This window comes from Schistosoma mansoni, chromosome 1 (assembly GCF_000237925.1).
Source record: "Schistosoma mansoni strain Puerto Rico chromosome 1, complete genome".
Taxonomy (NCBI): domain Eukaryota; kingdom Metazoa; phylum Platyhelminthes; class Trematoda; order Strigeidida; family Schistosomatidae; genus Schistosoma; species Schistosoma mansoni.
In genome coordinates this window covers 49,482,922-49,494,393 of record NC_031495.1, presented here as the reverse complement: position 1 = coordinate 49,494,393, position 11,472 = coordinate 49,482,922, and the positions used below count along the sequence as shown (strand labels likewise).

Genomic DNA, 11,472 nt, shown 5'->3' with positions numbered 1-11,472 from the left:
TCACTACCGAATTTCGATTTTTGTTTTGCTATCCATCATCTATCTGTAAGGTAACATCAACGTATGAATTCAATTGGTAAATAGTATTTTTACACAACTGTGACGAAAAATTTACTACATTTTTTTAAAATTTCCAAGAATTGAAACTTTTACTGTTGTACGGTTTAAAGTGAGACTAAGGGATTGTAAGATGTTGCAGTCTTTTGTGCCGGATAGCCACATTTATCATTGTTCTTGCAAAGTGTAATAAAGTTGAATATTTCCGTTCTGGTCGATTCATATTTGAATGTTACATCTTTTTTATTTTATGTTTTCTACTTTGTATACTTAATTTTTATTGTCTCAATTTCTCAATCATGTTTCCACTTAACATATACTGTCAGTATAGGGTTGTGGAGACTGTTGAGTTTCTATTAGGATCATGAATTAATCGATGTTAGACCACCATTAAAAACCTGGAAGCATTAGTGACTAGCTTCGAGAGGTAATTTTCAGAATTCTAGTGAGAAGGCATGACCAGTGGAGCTAATCCGTGTTGGGTTTTGAGGTAATTACACACCAAAAACAGTGGAAGGTGGCGCAATATCGTGGATTGGTCGTAGTTAGACATTAACACCGTTAGATGCCGGTTCAGTGGTCTACAGGTTAATCGTTGGCGCACGAGACTGAAAGTCCCGAAATCGAAACCCGCGTGTGGGATCTTGGGTGCACACTGTTGAAGAGTCCCATACTAGGGCGAAACGGCCATTTAGTGCTTCCATGTTTTCAATGATGGTCTAGCATTGATCGGTTTATGATCTCAATAATATACTATCCTTTTGTTTGCAACATCAATTAAGGCATCTATGATTTTTCTATGTGCGATGATTGTGATGCACTAATCCTAATTCTATTTGTTACTTATGAGCTATTTCTTCCATTTTTGAAATAAAAACATTGACATCACTTTGAAAACATCACTGGGAACCAGAATCAATTGAGCGATCATTGGCAATAAGTATCACTACCTAATGACTAAATTAATGAAAATGTAATATTCATATGCTGATTAGCGTTTAGCTTGAAAATGGATTGCTCAAAGTTTATATTGGAATATATGACGTATGAAAACAAATAATATTCAGTGGTTAGCATAGTGCTTCAACTATGACTTTAAACTAGGTTTACAGTTGAAAAATACTAACACTAAGTTTTCGACTTCATATTTTCTCGTTTTTTTAACTGGATGGACTAACGCGACATTTTACTCGAAGTTGTATAATAAATTAACACTATGGAATAATTCCAAACTAACAAATGCATTGTGATTGTTTCTTCAAATGATTCACAATAAAATAGAAACTCTCAAAAAGTGCAAATAATACTAAGTGTTAAGTTGAATACGGGGGTTTGTGGAGATCGTAGTATTTTCAAAGTTGAATTCACGAATCGATCTAAATAAACTAAACCACCATTGAAAACCTGGAAGCGCGAGACGAGCGTTTTGTTCTATTATGGGACTCATCAGCTGTTCAATTTGAATGTAAAAAACAACACCAATAGTAATAGCCAATTTGGAGAATTTCATAGTTTATTCATTTATATGAATTAAACTGACTATATTCATCTCACCATCAAATATACTTCTTCCTAATCAGTCGTTAAACAATTTAATTCATGTTTCGGTCAGTGATTTATCAAAATTATCATTTGAATATCCACCAATACCCTACTGTAGTTTATACAGTTTCTTTTTCAAGAGTTACATTATATTTTTATTCATTTCAAATTGATCATATTAAAACAATTGATTTGTTCTAATCACGTGTACTTTGTTATTTCAATCAGTTCAGTAGCATAATGTTCATTAATATAAATTCTAGTAGCGAATGACATAATTAAATGTATCATCTCTACTTCTACAACTATGAATTTTTCAAATTCACCACTATCTGTTAATGTTTCTAACCATTTTATCATTTTAAAACTAACGACAGATTCAATGCTACGTCTTTCTCTCTATCGATTAATGCGACTGTTTATCTGTTCATCAAGGCAACTATGATTTGTCAATAATTTATTGCGTTGTAAAAGAATAAATATGAACCTAAATAAATAAGTTGTACTTTTTTATGTCTTTAACGCTGAATAATTTATTGTTATTATTATTATTCAGTGCAAAACCGTCTTTTCCTTGATGCAAAAAAGACAATCATTATCGTCTGGATCTGAATTTTGTTTCTTGGAAAAGAAACACAATATCACTGTCTCGAACCTATGAATAAATGTAGTGAAAGTAATACTGTAGTGAACAAGAAGAAGAGTGGAGACAACCGTATGTATTTGACACTAAAATTACAGAATATCTCACTAAAATCTGACAGCTAGATAGTAAACAGTTAATTTGCAAACTATCAATCAATTGTCTCAATCTTGACCATTCCTTCTGTAAATATCAGTCCATAGTCTCTGATTATTATTGTCAATCCATTTTCATACCAATTGTGTTTCGTTTCCGTTCTCTCCTTATCGATCTTCTAGTGAAATACATTCTCTACCTGACTATCGTCATACACTACGTATGTGGATATAAGCAACCCACACCACAGTACCGATAGTATGATATATATATATATATATATATATATATATATATATATATGATCTATTCTGTCTATTAATATCCTAACTATTTTCTATTTATAAAGTTCAATATTTCGGTCTTGTCAAACATATTTTCAGTGTGGGACAAACGGCATTTTACGGAGTTAAATATTTTCCGTGAGATTTAAAAGGGGATGGTTATTATTCTTTCCTCGCATTTATTACATCGTTGACTTTTTATTTCAACTATTTTCCAGATCAATAATCTTATTATATTAACTGAACTTTACTCATTTTATTCCTATCAGCGATTAGTCATTATGTAATCACTTGTTTCTGGCCGTCTGAACTGTTGTTGCAACCAACGTTGTAGAAATTTCTTTTACATTAGATGTACATTTAGATTATTCAGTCTATTAAATTTATTTACACCCTTGCTATACTAGTATGTCTTCAACATAACTTCCGACTAAACTCTTTCATGTAAGTAATTTAAACCCATTTTGTAATTGTTTTTTATATATCACAGGTTGTAAGCAGCTGACGAAATAAAGTGAATTCACGCTATTCTGCTAGGATCCTTGTTCTTGCGCTTTTAAATATTATTTTTGCTTTTGAATATTAATTATAAGTCTAACAATGCAATCTAACGAAGCTCATGTAGTAAAAAAAGATAAACATTGTAATCAATAAATTAAGTTTCATGTTTAACTTAATTAGATCCAGACACTTAGACAAAATGGAATTCATCTTAGTGAACGTAATCCTGTCATAATTATATATATATATATATAATCATGCCTATGGAAACTCGAAATGTAATTGTACCACGTAAAATACGTATCAGTTATATGTATATATGTGCATCGTGTTAAAGTTTACCAACCAATCTATTTCATTATTGAATAATTGAGAGAAATTTTTACTGTTGTATTGTTAATTTCTGATTTGTTTTATTTCCTATAGTCCTATAGTTTCTTTTTTAAATATGAAATCCACCGAATGAAGCTTTTTAAAATAACATTAATCTATCATAATTTATGAGGGAAGTTCCTTTTTTTCGTTAGGATCAACTAAACTATGTATTCAGTTATTTAGAAGATAATTTTATTGGATTTCTGGACATCTCATGTGTTTATGACTTATCTGAATTATAAATTATAGGTTCATTTAATTGTCAGTATAAGCCATATGGTGAAATCCACGCCTAATGATATATATATATATATATGTATATATGAAAATCAGCATTTAAAGATAGTAATTTGACATTCGCACACTTATGTTTTAACATTCGATTGGTTACTACCAATAATGTAGTGAGCAAAGGTCTCCGTATACTGTCATATTACAAATTTACGTAGAAAATATTACGTGCAAATGTATCATTTAGAAAAAAGATGAAAAATTCTGAATCCATGTAAAAGATTTTTTCCTAAGCAAAGCAAATGACTTTAGATCGTTCAGTTAAGAATTTCCAGATGGTCGTTTTACAATGCTGTGTGTTACTGAAATGTTTTCCACACTAAATTAAAGATGTTTACTCTTTTGTTCCTAACGAAAACAAACCTTTTGTAAAATTATTTCTTCACTTTTTTCAGAAATATAAAATTTATTAGCTTAGAAAAACTTTCAACTTATTTGTCCTGATTGCTTAAATCTTCCCATTGATATTTAGGACTACAATGAATTAGTCTCTTTTAATAAAAGTGCATTCTATGCTGACAGCCTCGACTTTGCCATTAAGTCACAGGAATTCCGATCAGAGATAGATGTTGGCCAACAACGAAATCCAGGACGTGTGCTTCGTCCTTTTTGGGACTCGTCAGCTGTACGCACCTGCATTTCTAGACTTGATGTTTACATCGCGCTTCAAACCAACCCCAATGCACAAGCTGGTGGCTATCTCCACTCAGTAGCCAAGTGCGAACGGTACTGGGTTTGAGTCCCTGTGTAAATATCAGTATTAAGATGCTGGTATATACAAGTTACTAGTTCCAAATAGTATAAAACGCGCATCATGCATTCCATTGCTAGTCACCACCCAGACCTACCTAGAAAATATTTTTAGTTCAAATCAAAATTCGTAATTTCAATCAGTTAAGTATTTGGTTAAGTAAAAACAGGAATTTAGTCTACTTAAGTTGGATTTTCTCAAATTTTTTGGTTGAAACGTATACATATGTATGTGTTTTACTACTTAAAAACATTTAATAGCTTTTATGTAAACAAAGTTTGTTATAAATACTCAGTAAGGTGACTGATTACAATTGAATATCTGTGTGTAGATTACAATTAATTTTACTCTTGAGAAACAATACATTTTAAATAAATAAGTAGTCTTAAATAAAAATGAGAAAATTATTTGACACTTTTCTTCACATCACAAGGCCTCGCCAAGATTCGAACTTGGGTCGCCGGATTCAGAGTCCGAAGTGCTCACCCTACACTACGAGGCCAGTAGAGTCATCACTCAACACTTTATTTTATCTAGACACTGAAGAAGAATACCACAACGGTTTTTAGTTACTTTTATAAATTAAAAGCAGGTCTACTATAAATAAAAAGCATGTCTAAAATCATTGTAATAAATATAATTAACATTCATATTTTATTTAAATTATCCGGTTAGTAAGTTTTGTCCTAAAATTTATCCGATGTTACCGTTTAATAGTTTAAATATAAGTTAGTGATTATACTGCATTGTTTCTAAAACACCAGGTTTATTAGTACAACACATAGACAGATGTTACAAAAAGGAATTTTCAACAGTTTTATTTTGTACAATATTAGTATTCTCAAGTATATTCTTCATTATCTCGAAATTGACCCATGTTTAATTGTATAGTCAGCTCTTTTATTCTTCAGATGCTACCTAGTTTATGATAGAGATTTTCTTAAAACTAATCAGTAGTTCTATGTTATAATTCACCCATACTCTTTAAATTCTTTTCTCCTAAACCTGTTGATACTGTGCTCATCGATAACATTTGATAATGGTCAATTTTTATGAAAATTTGCTTTATAGTGCTTGAAAGGTAACTGGGGAAAAACAATTTATTGTTTCATACAAAACTACCTGGTGCCTTCATAAAATATGAAAGCCATTCATCAAATACATTATTTGCATACACCACACTATTTCTGACAATAGTCAAACTGCTAAATGCTTAGCTAGCGTATACCTAATACCGAAACCCCTAAATGATGACGCATAGTGAAGACCAAAGACTGATGATGAGTATTTATCCAATTCCTAAAATAAATCAAAACGATTTACGTATACACTACCTTTTTATATGATTTTGTATAGTCAGACTAGCAATCAGATTTGTATAACTTAATTAAGTAGTATTTAACATTAATTCATCAATAATTTTACTGTGTGAACATATTTGCAATATCATACTGATCGATTTTCAGACTAATTTGATTCCTCTGCTTTTCTCCTGTCATATCAGCGAATTTATCAGAAAATGCGTAGGCAATGAAGTCGATCCTGTATTTATCTTTACGCGAGGTTTTCATAACTAGGATAATAGATTCTTGAAGCTCCAAGATTTTTAACTGTTTTGCGGCCCCTTATTAGTTTGTGACGTAAATTCCAGTTTATGTTTCACGTATTTACCATAAATCTGTATAAGTCGTGATTTTTTCACATAAAGGGTTTGTTTAGTAATTTTCAAAGGGTAACTAGTCGGGAAAACTACATTCAAAACTAGTGGTTTTATTACTCTTTTCTTATAGTGTTGGGCTTCAACATATTTTAAAAGTCATATATTTTGCCTACATGTATTTTTGACATTTTGATTGATTTATGAAGATTTTTTTTCTATTATAATTGAAGTTCACGTTCACATTGATTAGTCACTGACCAATTACCAATCATTATAATTATTTCAGTCTTACAGGAGGTCAGTCTCTGGCCGACTAGCTCAACGTTAACTTATAGAACTTCAAAGCTAAGTAAGGCGGGTTCGAATCGAACCGTCATGAAACCTAGATTATTTTCAACTACCTAGCAACTTGCATTCTATTGTTTAATATTAATATTACTGAATTATTTTTCCGTGGTGTCATTTTCTTTTCTTAATACGTTGAAGTACTTCTCAAAAACTAATTACAATGATCTGTTCTATTAAAATAAGCCTACAAATCTTATTAAATATTGCATTGATTCTATACATGAGAAAACAGTTTACGATGAAGAATAAAATTTGCCATAAAAATAGATAACAGACAGCAGAATTACGTTCATTCGGTAGCGTGATGTAAACTGTAAAATATAATAGAAATTATTAAGAATCAACTCAATAAATAAACACTTGATTTCCTTGACTTCCGGCTTATAAAATTTTATATCAGCCTATATTTTTGCTATCAATCAAACAATCAATACTAATAGCAGATAAAAAAGAAGAGAGTATATTTTATTAGACAGAATAATCTAATGATATCAGTTTGAAGGCAGCTTTCGTCGACTTACAAAATCAACTGAATAATAATTGAAAGTCAGGAAGTATTGGACAGTTATTTTGCCGCATTTAGAGAGTACTGCCTTGGGTGTGAAATCATGATTATTGAATTCACACTTTTTCTCAATAATGTTTACCGTGGGACCTCAATGTTCGGGATTCGATTACTAATATGGTCATGGTTATGCATTGCTGAAGAGTCCTAAACTGGGGTCAAACAAATTTTAAGTATTCTCCAATTCTAATAGTTTGATGACGGATATTTTTCCTCTATATGGATTGTATGTAGATTAAACTATTCTTTCTTAGACTATCCAGCTGAATAATATTGGTAATATGATTAGGTAAACAGCCTCCGCACAAAATTAGTGTATAATTTTAGCTATCAATTAATTTGTAAATTCATCATAGCATATTTTCGCTTTTATTATCAAATATTTTGTATGAATAAATCACCTACTAACTTAAAGACCACTTGTTTGAATCATGCACCACAACGAATTTTCCATTCACTATATTCATTTTGCAGAATTTACTCTTTCAGTTATATCATTTTTACGTAGTCTACTTTTCAAATAACTTCAGCTTACTAGCATATTAGATATTCAATTCAAAAATAGACATACTAGAGTAATATTTAATGAATACAACCTAAATTATTCAGTAATAACATATTCCAAGAAGTAGCTTTCAGGCGACCGGTCTATTGATATTTTTCTACAAAGATTTAACAAGCTTTCTTCTTTTCAACGATTTCCTTACCCTAAATAACCGATTATAATCCATTAAATAGGAATAATATATTTGTAAAATCTCAGCGAATGAATTTGAAGTAAATCCAAGGAGATATTTCTTTGAAAAAGCTTCGATTAGATTGCCAGGCGAAACGTTGGATTTACTTCAAATTCATTCGCTGAGGTTTTACAAATATATTATTCCTATTTAATATCTTACATCAACTCGGCGCCCAAATACTGTGAAACTATTCGCTCTAATGATATGGAAAATATATGTCTATAGGAGGCTAGAAAAGATTGCATTATAAATGGATTCGACAATAAATAACAAATGAGGTGACGTACTAATCAAGGGGTAAGGAAGAAAATAATTTATGGGTCAGATAATAGTTCAATTGACAGATATGAAGAAAAGCGACAAACACAAAGGTCATAATAATAATAATAATAATCTGAGTAATAATCAAGAAAACTTGTATAAGGTGGTAATAATAATAATAACTGATTAGAATTTAAATGTAAAATAGTAATTTTTAAAAAAAAACCGATAATAATCAGATAAAAGTACAGAAAAAAAAACGTACCCAATGAGGGAATTAGGGCCAAGGAAGGGTAAGAGGTTGGACAAATCGTTTCTGCACGCAAAGTTCAGGCTTGAATTCACGGATTGCCAATGCCTCAGCAGTGCATAAAATATTGATTCGACCTCCCTTTTATCGGGTTCCTTAAACTCTATAGATTATCTTAAAAGACGTGTCTTTTGGAGCAATGTGTTCACAATTGATCAAATGCTCTTGTATCGAACTGGTTATCTTTTTACATTCACCTTTTAGGAGCCAAGCTGGATAATGTTCAGAGACACGTTTGGAAAGCGATCGCTTTGTGCGGCCTACCACCTTATACAAGTTTTCTTGATTATTACTCAGATTATTATTATTATTATGACCTTTGTGTTTGTCGCTTTTCTTCATATCTGTCAATTGAACTATTATCTGACCCATAAATTATTTTCTTCCTTACCCCTTGATTAGTACGTCACCTCATTTGTTATTTATTGTCGAATCCATTTATAATGCAATCTTTTCTAGCCTCCTATAGACATATATTTTCCATATCACTATATATACGAATGTACAGCTTAAGTAAATGATTTCGTCGAAAAGAAAATTTTCTTCGCTGAATTCTCTTTTTCTTATTCAATGACAATATGAGTTATTTTAGTTGTTCGCTCTAATTTAGACAAAAGTTCCTATACAATTAGAATTCAGATGTTCGTTTTTAAATAAAGGATTACACTGCATCACATAAACTTCAAGTGGTATATAAGTTCATTCAAATTCTTTCTGGTCTTTGCTTCTGAAATTCAGACCAAATTTTATTCAAACACTTATCTACATGACCATGTAACACAGTTTGGAGTTTTTCTGTTCTTGTATGTAATTCACTGATCAGTTCTAAACTCTTACGATTTCGTTTGTATAAATTCCTGAATTCGGTTTGACAAAATGTCTTTGATTCATTATTACGTAATAATCCTAATTATCCATTTAATTCGGCTACACTTGTTACTCGTTTACCATTAAAATTATTTTTGTAAATGTCATTTGAAATGTTATAGAAAACACAGATTTTCGTCTAGAAATTTTACCATTGAATGGCACTCCGTATTATCTTCAAATAAGAACAACAGTTCTCATAACATAATTATGCATATTATACTCAGTAACCTTTTGCTCTTCATGTAGTCTATAGATAGATTCTTGATCAAAATTATTCTTAAGACTGCCATTTAATCATTCTAATGTTGACTATCGTTGGTAAAACCCAAAAACTTATCTTCTCTATTTCGTCTTGTGGCCATCTTGAGGCTTACCTAACAGCAACAACAACACTAGTAATCCCATCGCTTTACTGTGTATGATTTGAGAAAACAAAATATTTTAAAAGGTATGTTTGTCATATTATTCATTATCTGGCTTATAGATTGAATGAAAAGCAAATTTGCTTTCTTTTTAAATTTTTCTTATCACATTACTTACCCAAATATAAAACGTCTTGTCCCAATTAAAGTCGGCTAAAATTTAGGAAAAAACATCAGTTGTGCTTTTTTTTAGCAATTAAAATAGGATAGACAGTATTTAAAAGGTTACAGTGATGAACGAAATCAATAATGTATTAGAATTCTTCCGTTGTTCAAGAGTTTTCTTCATACTTCACTACAGTCTTTCCCCTATCACCAAATGTAACTAAAGCAACAAACAAAAATTGTGTTCACTTAATGTATCGGTGTATATCAATTTGTACATTAGCCATTTTGACCAATGTTTTTTATTACAGCTTATGTGTGCATTGATCATGGTTGTCTTTCTTATGCATGAACCCCAATTCAAGACCTGATACCTATGTTAGCATGTATTTGTATTTGAAATGATTGACAGCTTGTTACCAGTTCTCTCTAGATGTTATCACTTTATGTGAAATAATAATATATTGATTGACGTTTTTTGTTAATAAATTGATGTTTAATAGTTGTTATATCAAAATAAACCATTTATGATGTCAGACGCAAGTTTGAATGGTTAATTAGCATTATTTATATGGATAATGAATTATAATGGTCATGATGTTGTTTTCCATTGTTATTCAGATAATAACATATATATAGCACAGAGAACAACTTTCAAATCTATCGACATATGCAACTACGTTTTAAAATATTTGTAAAGTTACCGTGTAATGTTTTTAAGCAAACCTGGGTGGTGGCTAACAGTGGAATGCAGAACATGCATTTCGTCCCATTCGGGACTCATCAGTTAGTATTACATGCATCCCAGAGTTGGTGTTTACTCCCAGACTCGAACTTAATACCGTTTGCTTCAAACGCCATTGCGTTATCCACCTAGCTATTGAGTCCATATAAATTAAAAGGGACTGATCAATTTCAGTTGTAAACGTCGACAGGAATATTCAAAAACCCAATTCATATAAATTAAAATTCACCCTATCACAGGATCGAGTAACTATTTGGACTCAGTAGCCAAGTGGACAGTGCGATGGAGTTTCGAATAAACGCTTCTGGGTTCAAATACCGTAGTGAACATCAACTGTAGGATCAAGGTACATTCAGCTGACAAGTCCAAAATCGGACAAAACGCGCGTGCTGGATTTCATTGTTAGCCACCATCCATCTCTGCTTCAAATCTTTGTGACCTAATGTCAATATCGAAGTGATCCGCACAAGATACACGTTTGTCAAAAGAGACTGATCATCGACAGTCTATAACATCAACGGAAATATTCAAACAACCAATACATACTACATCATTACTATTAACCTAAACTATGTGAATACTTCCAAGTTTATTGTTTTTATTTTCCAATATTCCAAAAAAATATTTCCAAATGGATAGCGGTCTTGAAAAACTTCCCATTTATACAGGAGATTGATGGCCGATTAGACATTTACTAAACGTTAATTAACAGTTATGCACGATTACTTAACAGTTCACCACTGCCTTTCTAAAATTGCCCCATTTGAAATTAACTAGAGGGAGAGTCGCAGAATTGTGTAGTGTTTCGTGAATTCAATGTAATCATCAAAATAATTTGGGGGCACGTGATGAGCCATATGACAATCGAGTAATGTAATTGACATGTTTTTCTATTTAATAGGTCTT

The 11,472-nt window shown here is 31.2% G+C and overlaps 1 protein-coding gene and 1 non-coding gene across 2 annotated transcripts in view; one reads left to right on the top strand and one right to left on the bottom strand.

Annotated features, from left to right (window-relative positions):
* Smp_049390 (pyrroline-5-carboxylate reductase) overlaps positions 1–11,472 on the top strand; it is a gene marked incomplete at both ends in the record, with an annotated part of 36,607 nt that overhangs the window by 19,101 nt on the left and 6,034 nt on the right. The gene's annotated exons all lie outside the window — the stretch shown is intronic.
* Positions 4,972–5,041, bottom strand: Smp_tRNA_00587_Gln_CTG.1.1. The gene has a single exon. It is a non-coding gene (tRNA).